The sequence below is a fragment of the Lissotriton vulgaris genome, chromosome 2_1 (genome assembly GCF_964263255.1).
Source record: "Lissotriton vulgaris chromosome 2_1, aLisVul1.2, whole genome shotgun sequence".
Taxonomy (NCBI): Eukaryota; Metazoa; Chordata; class Amphibia; order Caudata; family Salamandridae; genus Lissotriton; species Lissotriton vulgaris.
The window spans coordinates 524,668,846-524,677,251 of record NC_141687.1 but is presented as its reverse complement, the minus strand read 5'-3'; the positions used below and the strand labels follow the sequence as shown (position 1 = coordinate 524,677,251).

The 8,406-nt window shown below is 45.1% G+C and overlaps 1 protein-coding gene across 2 annotated transcripts in view; it reads left to right on the top strand.

The window, feature by feature from the left end:
• The first annotated feature begins 4,224 nt into the window (after positions 1–4,224).
• TFPI (tissue factor pathway inhibitor) overlaps positions 4,225–8,406 on the top strand; it is a 249,456-nt gene continuing 245,274 nt past the window's right edge. Inside the window, exon 1 of one of the 2 annotated variants that reach the window (XM_086955454.1) lies at positions 4,225–4,603. The gene's annotated coding sequence lies outside the window, so the exon portion shown is untranslated. Of the gene's footprint in view, positions 4,617–8,406 lie in introns of both variants that reach the window. The other variant, XM_086955455.1, reaches the window with a different exon arrangement.

Sequence of the window (8,406 nt, the reverse complement as noted above, 5' to 3'; positions counted from 1 at the left end):
GGCCGGAGGGCTCATCAGTTAACGATTTCATTGATGGTGAGGCCGCTTCTGTGTCTTATTCTTCAGTGGATGTGGCCATGGCATTGGTTGTATCTGCCGGCACTGGTGCGGCAATGGCAAAGTGTGACATCAAATCTGCATTTCGTTTATTGCCTGTACATCCTGAGGATTGGGATCTCTTGGGGATTCAATTTCAAGGCAAGTGGTATGTTGATAAGGCTCTTCCAATGGGTTGTTCCATGTCCTGTGCGCTATTTGAGACCTTTAGCACATTTCTCCAATGGTTTTTCACGGACACGTCAGGACACCAGCTTGTGACCCATTACCTAGATGATTTCTTTTTTGTAGGCGCTCCCAACTCCTCGGCATGCCGGAATGCCTTGCGTACATTTCAAACTCTGATGGAATTTTTAGGTGTGCCCTTGGCACCCGAAAAGACAATGGGCCCCTGCGCGACCATGTCCTTTTTGGGGATTGAAATTGACTCTAACATGATGGAGGCACGCTTACCGGTGGATAAAAAAGCAAAAATGTTGGACCTCTTACATGTGATGTTGAACAAGGCAAAGGTGACAGTGAGGGAAATTCAGGTACTGCTAGGCCATCTTAATTTTGCTTGTAGGGTGGTCAGGGCGGGTCGAACTTTTTGCAGGCGTTTGGGTAGAGCTCTGTCGGGTCAGTTTTTACCTCACCATCATGTCCGCTTGTCTGCAGGTGTCAAGGAAGATCTGCGGATGTGGGTAGCCTTTTTACACTCTTTCAATGGCATTCCTTTGTACAGAGAAGAGAATTGGATTTGGGACGTCCAGGTTTTTTCAGATGCTGCAGGCAGTGATGGTTTCGGTCTTTACTGGCAGGGCAGATGGTGTGCTGAACAGTGGCCTGCTGCGTGGAAGAACGGAGGCAGGAGTATTGCCTTCCTTGAGCTTTTCCCGGTGGTGGTGGCGTTGACTCTGTGGGGTCAGGAGTTGGCACACAAAAAAGTGCTGTTTCGCATTGATAACAAGGCTGTAGTGGACGTTATCAATCGGCAGTCGGCCAGGGATGCTCACATCTTGAAGCTTTTGCGAGTCTTTGTGTTGGGGTGCTTGACGTATGACATCAGTTTTAAGGCCTTACACATTCCTGGAGTGGACAATGACATTGCGGATGCTTTGTCTCGTTCACAGTGGGAGAGATTCCATGGGCTAGCCTCGGATGCGGACAGGACGCCGACCCGCATGCCAGAACATCTGTGGACTGTAGGCGAGACAGGGTTTTGCAGTTGGTGGTAGGTTCGCTCGCACTTTCCACTAGGACAGCGTATGAATTGGCATGGAAGGAGTTTTTGGACTCTGGGGCCGACTGGCGTGCTCCGGGCTGGAGACGATCTGAAGATGTGGTACAGTTCATTCTTCGCTTGATAGACAGGGGCCTGACACGTGTGACGATTGCTGGAAAATTGGCTGGTATTGCGTTCATGGGCAAATTACTGTGGGGCTATTCTCCTTCGGCTGGGGAGGTGGGTAAGCGCATGCTGGAGGGCTGGTCTAGGGAGAGGGGTAGGGAACGTTTGGTTCGCCGACCTTTGTCTTGGCAGACGTTAGCCCGAGTTTTGCAGGTTTTGTCCTCAGTTTGTTTGAATGAGTTTGAGGTTTGTCTGTTTTCTACTCTTATGGTTTGGATGTTTTTTGGGGCTTTCAGGGTTTCTGAGTTGCTGGGGTCGAAAGTTGCTCTTGGGGTGGGGTGGGAGAATGTTCGATTTTTGGAGACGGGGTTGCACGTCTGGTTGGCTCGGTCAAAAACCGATCAACACAGCAAAGGGAGGGGCATTTGGCTGGAAGCTTCTTCCCCTTCTGAGACGTGTCCTTTTAGGTGGGCCAGGCGTTTGAGGGACTGTTCGGGGGCCGCCTTGGAGGGCCTTGTTTTCCGACATAGGGATGGTTCCAGGGTGACGGAGTACCAACTGCGCATGGTTTTGCGTAAAGCGCTGCGATTCTTGGGGTTGGATGAGACACAGTATGGTACGCATTCCTTCAGGATTGGAGCAGCAACAGAAGCTCATAACAGGGGTTGGTCGCAGCAGGACATTATGTCTTTAGGGCGTTGGTCCTCCAACTGTTTTAGGCGCTATGTGCGGACTGATCCTGTTGTGGTGCCTGCGGTTGATAATTTTTCTTGAATTTGATGCTGCTTTTCTTTTTCAGGTTCAGTGGCCGGCCCCCGTTCTACTGTCATGACGATCTGGATAGTGGGACATTCCTTCATTAGGCGCGCGGAAGATCAAGCTATAAGAAGCTACTTTGGCTCCACTCTTGGTTTTAATTCTCGCCTTTTTAATGTTGTGTGGAAGGGGAAGGGAGGTATGATTTGGAGGGAGCTTATCCCAGCCTTGAATTCTTGGTTGGTGGGAGGTGTTTGTCCTGACGTGTTGCTCTTGCACCTTGGGGAGAATGACCTTTGTGGAGTGAAGGGAGTGGTTTTATTGCGAGCAATGAAGAGGGATCTTTCTCTTATTCGTCAGCAATGGGCAGGTTGCCATGTTTTGTGGACAGAATTGGTCCCTAGAAGAACCTGGAGGGGTGCGATCAAGCCTAGGGCGGTTGATAAGGCGCGACGGAAGTTGAATCTGGAGGTTTCCCGTTTTTGTAGGGATTTAGGTTTTGGGCGGGTGTCCCATAAGGACATCCGGTATGACAATGTGGAATTCTTTCGCGGCGATGGTGTTCACTTATCTCGTATAGGCATGGATTTATATCTATTGGAATTGCGAGAGGTGCTCTCCAGGTGTTTGAAGATTCAAAATTTCTTGGGTTGAGGTTCTGGTTGGTTGGTCTTGGGGGGCAGAAAGAGAGGAGGGTAATTCCTTTCCCCCTCTTTTCTGGGTGGCGGAATTTGGGCGTTCTTGGTCAGCTGGGACATGAAGGTTGTTGGGTTTTGATAAAGTTGGGCTATGGCTGTAAAGTTTAAATAGTTGTTTAGTGGGGTGGTTACAAGGTTTTGGGCAATGTACGTTGTTGGTGGGTAAATTTTGCAATGTGATGTTTGGCGGTGGGTTGGGATGATATGTAAATGATTATCAGGTTTTGGTATTGTTTGAATTGTAATTATGTTGTGCTGGGTGGGGGCGGGGTTTGTGACGTGTTAGGGGCGGGCCTGACGTTTGGGGTTGTAAGGTAACATCTTATTTAGTGAGGACTAGTTTTGTTAGGCGGTTGCCAGGTTTGTATTGTTGTAAATATGCACCTGTTTCAATAAAAGCGGCCTTTTGCACACTCTCAATTTGGTTTGGTGTCTGCTCACCCCCCCTCACCCCTCCCTCCCAAGGGGGGGTTGGGGGGGGGCAGCCGACCGCAGGGAGGTCCCCACCCCCGGGCTGATTGGGAGGGGCCAGTGGGGGGGGGGTTGTGCCAGAGCGCCAGCCTTGGGCTGGTTTTGGGCTGGTTTTGGGCTCCCTCGGTTCCTACTGAGGGAGCCCAGCTATATATCCCCTTGGCTCCGCCTCCCGGCCACCATTTTAGGTTGAATGACCTGGTGGCCGGGAGCTCATAGTTTAATTGAAAATTTTCCCTCCCTCCCCCCCCTTTTTATCGGTTAGCTCTCTAATTCTTTCAGGTTTTTATTTATTTCTCCATTTGCGTTATTTATTTATTTATATTCATAATTTTGGGTTCTTTTGTCGGAACAGGTGGATATGGGGTAACTCAGAATGTTGTTCATTGTCGCTTGGAACAGGTGCCGTGCGGAATTTGGGCGTTCTTGGTCAGCTGGGACATGAAGGTTGTTGGGTTTTGATAAAGTTGGGCTATGGCTGTAAAGTTTAAATAGTTGTTTCGTGGGGTGGTTACAAGGTTTTGGGCAATGTACGTTGTTGGTGGGTAAATTTTGCAATGTGATGTTTGGCGGTGGGTTGGGATGATATGTAAATGATTATCAGGTTTTGGTATTGTTTGAATTGTAATTATGTTGTGCTGGGTGGGGGCGGGGTTTGTGACGTGTTAGGGGCGGGCCTGACGTTTGGGGTTGTAAGGTAACATCTTATTTAGTGAGGACTAGTTTTGTTAGGCGGTTGCCAGGTTTGTATTGTTGTAAATATGCACCTGTTTCAATAAAAGCGGCCTTTTGCACACTCTCAATTTGGTTTGGTGTCTGCTCACCCCCCCTCACCCCTCCCTCCCAATGTTTGCTAGATTGAGCAGCTGAACCACCCGTTGTACAAAAGGCGAGAGCACGTGTGCGTTCTTTGCACTTGGCACTGTGCATTAGACGAGGGCAGGCGTGCACAAGCAGATCCGTGGCTGTACTGAGTGCACAAGGCAGGGGCACGCCCCCGCAGACGCATGCATCTTCGGTGGTGAGTGGAATTGTAAACAGGAAACCCCTCGTTCACCTATCAGCAGGGCCGAGCCCCGCGCTGCATCACTGGGAGATAATTACTCCTTCGCAGAACATTTTATCAGACTGGCAGGAAAGTTTTACACCCAGCTGGGAGGATCATATTACGTTCCTCTTCCCAGCCCGCCCCGAGGCTTCCTGCCTCTCGGAAAAGGAACACAGCTCCAGCAAGACCTGAATATACCCCGAGAAGTCTGCGGAGAAAATATCTTGGACGCGATTTGGTTTGGTATGTAGTGCATGTGAGTGTTTAATTTGTATTTGTATCACAGTTACAATGTTAAGCTCTCTAAGAAGGTAACGTGCAGAAAAAGTTGCTTTGCACGCGCCTTTGCAACGCGCAACATGTAGGCACGTGTAAATGTTATGCGGACTGCACCATTCATTTAGATTTTGTAATATGCTGAGTGACGTTTTTATAAATCGTTTGGCTAACTATGAGTGAACCGTTAGTGAACGACTCTCGGTAATTGTTGCTCGTCGCGTTGGTTTTTTTCATCTTTCTTCATCTTTCTTGTTAAACTTTTGTCTACTGCAGCTTGAGGTATTTTTTGTTCAAACAAAGGCGGTTCTCGTGAGAGGAATGGCATTTACTAAAAATCCCTGCTGTCTTTTCTTTTAATTTGTTTCTGACAACATAACCTGAAAATATATAAGAACACATAACATCCCTCGCAAACACCACACAGACACCTAAATGTAAGACAATTAGTAGTGTTGAAAAAATAACTATATCTTAATAATGTTTGCTATACATACTTCTTTAGCAACACGCTTAAAAAAAATATTACGTTTATCTGCTATTATGATATAAGACAAATATAAGCACAAAAACATCAAACTTACAATGCTGGTTCAATTTCTCAGCCAAAGAGTCCAATAACTGTGTTGCCATATACATTATTGAAAACGTTGCTTACAAATATGAGGTGGATGCCAGTGGCGTAACGAAACTTGAGCCCCCCCTTTCAAAGTGCATGCAAGCCCCCCCACGATCTGAACCTTGTCCAGAGCTCTCAGTTTAGGGACCTGCCAGTGCCAGAGGGGGCCCCCGGAGTTAGAGGGCACCCCTCGCACCGCAGGGAATGCGGGTGCTTTTGTTACACCACTGGTGGATGCTAGGCGTATTTACACCTGCAATCCAACAAGCCTTCAATGTGCTTCAAATTCCATATTCAACTATACTAATTCACCACTAATCCTATATGGGTTCCGAAGAGGCATACTACTCGCCAGAAAAACGCTTCAACACCCATCAGGGGTAGCAAGTGCTATATGAATGCAAACCTTTCTTCCCCTTTTATCCCGCTGCTATACTTCTCGCTCCTAATAACCGACTAATATCCACCACTGAAATGGCTTCATATTTCACCATATTAATTCACCACTAATCCTTCCTGAATAGCGTGCGTCAGCATCCCATCAGGGGTAACAAGTGCTATATAAATACAAACCTTTGTCCTCCTCTATCCTTCTGCTCTCATTCCAAATCCGAATAACTGACTATCCTATCCACCACTTAAAATGTACTTGCATGTTTCTCTGTACTAATTCAACACTAATCCTCTATGGGTCCCGGAGTAGCGTGCTACTTGCCGAAAAAGTGATTCGACTCCTCGTCAGGGGTAGTAAGCGCTATATAAATGCAATTACAATACAATACAATACTTCTTTTAAATAACGCAAACATGGTACAACCAATCATTGAATACATGCCAGCATCCTAAGACATAGTCTAATTACTGGAGTTGTTCAGTGTCCTTGCTTAACCATACCTTGCAACCCAGGCACTGATGCATTCATTTTGACCTGTCAACACAACCTGGACCTAGTTCACCTTTACCTCTTCGACCCCCTTCTGCCTCTCAGTCCTTACTACCTAGAAAGTGAGTGCCAGTAATAAGTGACACCTTTGCAACTAATGTCAAAATTCAGCAGAATCATTTATGTCCACTCCCAACATAACTCTTCCTCTCCTCTCCATTTTGTATGTCATTTTTGTGGGAAGTAGGTCCTTCCTCGACTTTGAATCATCGCGAGATCAATTCAAGAACCAAATGTTGATAAATAAAAAAAATCGATTAATAAATGATTGATAAGATAAACAATAAGCGATTCTGAGCTAGACTGCATGAGAGTGCAGAGGAATGTATCCAGATATGACAACATAAGTATTGACGTGCGGAGTGTCAGGACGCTAGCCTGGATGCACCAAAATATTTCCACAGACACGTAAATAAAGTAAAAACAACTACACGTTACTAAACTGTAAGAGTGAAACTGAGGAATTTAAAACGAAATTAGTATCTGTCGATCTCAGATGAGGTGGGCGACAGTTGTCAGCGGAACTGGGGTAGAGTATTCTTCAAGTTCAGTTTCCTGTGCAATGGCCTCTTTTATGCCGATCCTTTCTGGTAAGACGCCTACAGTTCTAGATATGTAAGCTGAGACAGCAAGCAGGTGTTTAGAAAATATGTTTTTTTCTAGGCGTTTTGCACTAGCTTATCCGCAGTATAATACTTCACGCTGGGCTACTGCTCTGATCTGTTGGACGGTTACTGCTATTCCCTTTTGAAATATAATTTATTGGCAGTTATTCTCTTTCTGCAAATTCTTTTTAGGGTGGAGCTAATGTGTCTTACTTGAGGGCTCAAGTTACAGCCCTGATACAATTTTGAGATTTTTGGGGTCATATGAACAGCGTTGATCAACATGTGCGCTTGATTCTCCATAATTTTGAGATGGTTGATACCACTAGGCAGGTACCTACTCCTTCATGGAACATTAGCTTGCTTTTAGCAACTATATAGGGTCATGCTTTTAAACTTTCCCCAAAGGTTTAAATACATTTTCTCAGTATATCTGTCTGTTAGGAAGTACCGCTACAGTTCTATTAAAGTTATATGTGATGGTTAATTTATTTTTTAATTGACTTTTTTTTATAGTTAGCACATGGCACCCATGTTTAGGCAGGGGCATTCTTTCCTTTTTTTATCTTAATTTTTGTGACATATGCTTGAAATAAACCTTTTAAAAAATGCTTCAACTTGCTAAGGGCAGATCTACTAACTTTGCCAACGCTTCTTTGTTCTATGGTCAACCCATTTTACTAATTGTTAAATTCAAATAGAAGTAAGGACTATGTTGAGGAAGAGGAATGATAAGGCATTTTCCTATTTACCCTAAAATCCCCACCATGCCTGATAATGTAATCTGTTTCGACCATTTATTTGCTTGTTTCTACAGGGGTAAACATATGCTTGGTCCACACTGTGTTTATCTTCTGAGCTTAGCAAACCGTTTTAGTAATCAGGATTGAGACAAGGAAGAGGCGATCGTGGTGCAACGGATTGTCAGTAAATAGTGAACTCGTTATACAATACCTGAACATATATTTTAAAGGCACAATGTAATCTTTGCCAATAAAAAATGGTAATTCCTTATCTTGTATTGTAAAACTGTTGAAAAGCCAAATTTAAATATCACGTTTATGAAACCATGACTATCTGAATAAGGAAATGCAACATTTGGAAAATAGCTATAACTTTCAACAATTCCTGAATGGTACAAATTAAGAGAAGGAAATAATAGGAAAAGAAAATGGAGTAGCAGAAGTTTATTTTCTTTACTATTAAAACTGTAAGTGGAGTTTCAAGGCAGAAGAGAGGAGGGCGCAAAACTGGTGTGCTGAGACAAAATAAAAGGAAACAGCCAAAGCAGTTGATGGTGGGGAGGGGCACACATTAATTGAACTATAAAAACTAAAAAGAATCAGTCACAATGCCAATAGGTTTGTCTTAAAACCAACACTTCGCCTTCAATAATTGTTTTTTGTGTGTGTATGTATGGTATTGTGGGTGACCAAGTGGATGAAGGCAGCTGAACTTCTCATCATGGCCACAGAACGAGCCTGGCCCCTGACCCTGTAGCCTCCCTTCACCACTGGCAAAATCGTGGCTACCATGAAAACTATCCACTTGGGTCCCCATCTGACAATTACCCCCACCACACCTTCACCAAAGGACTCCTACA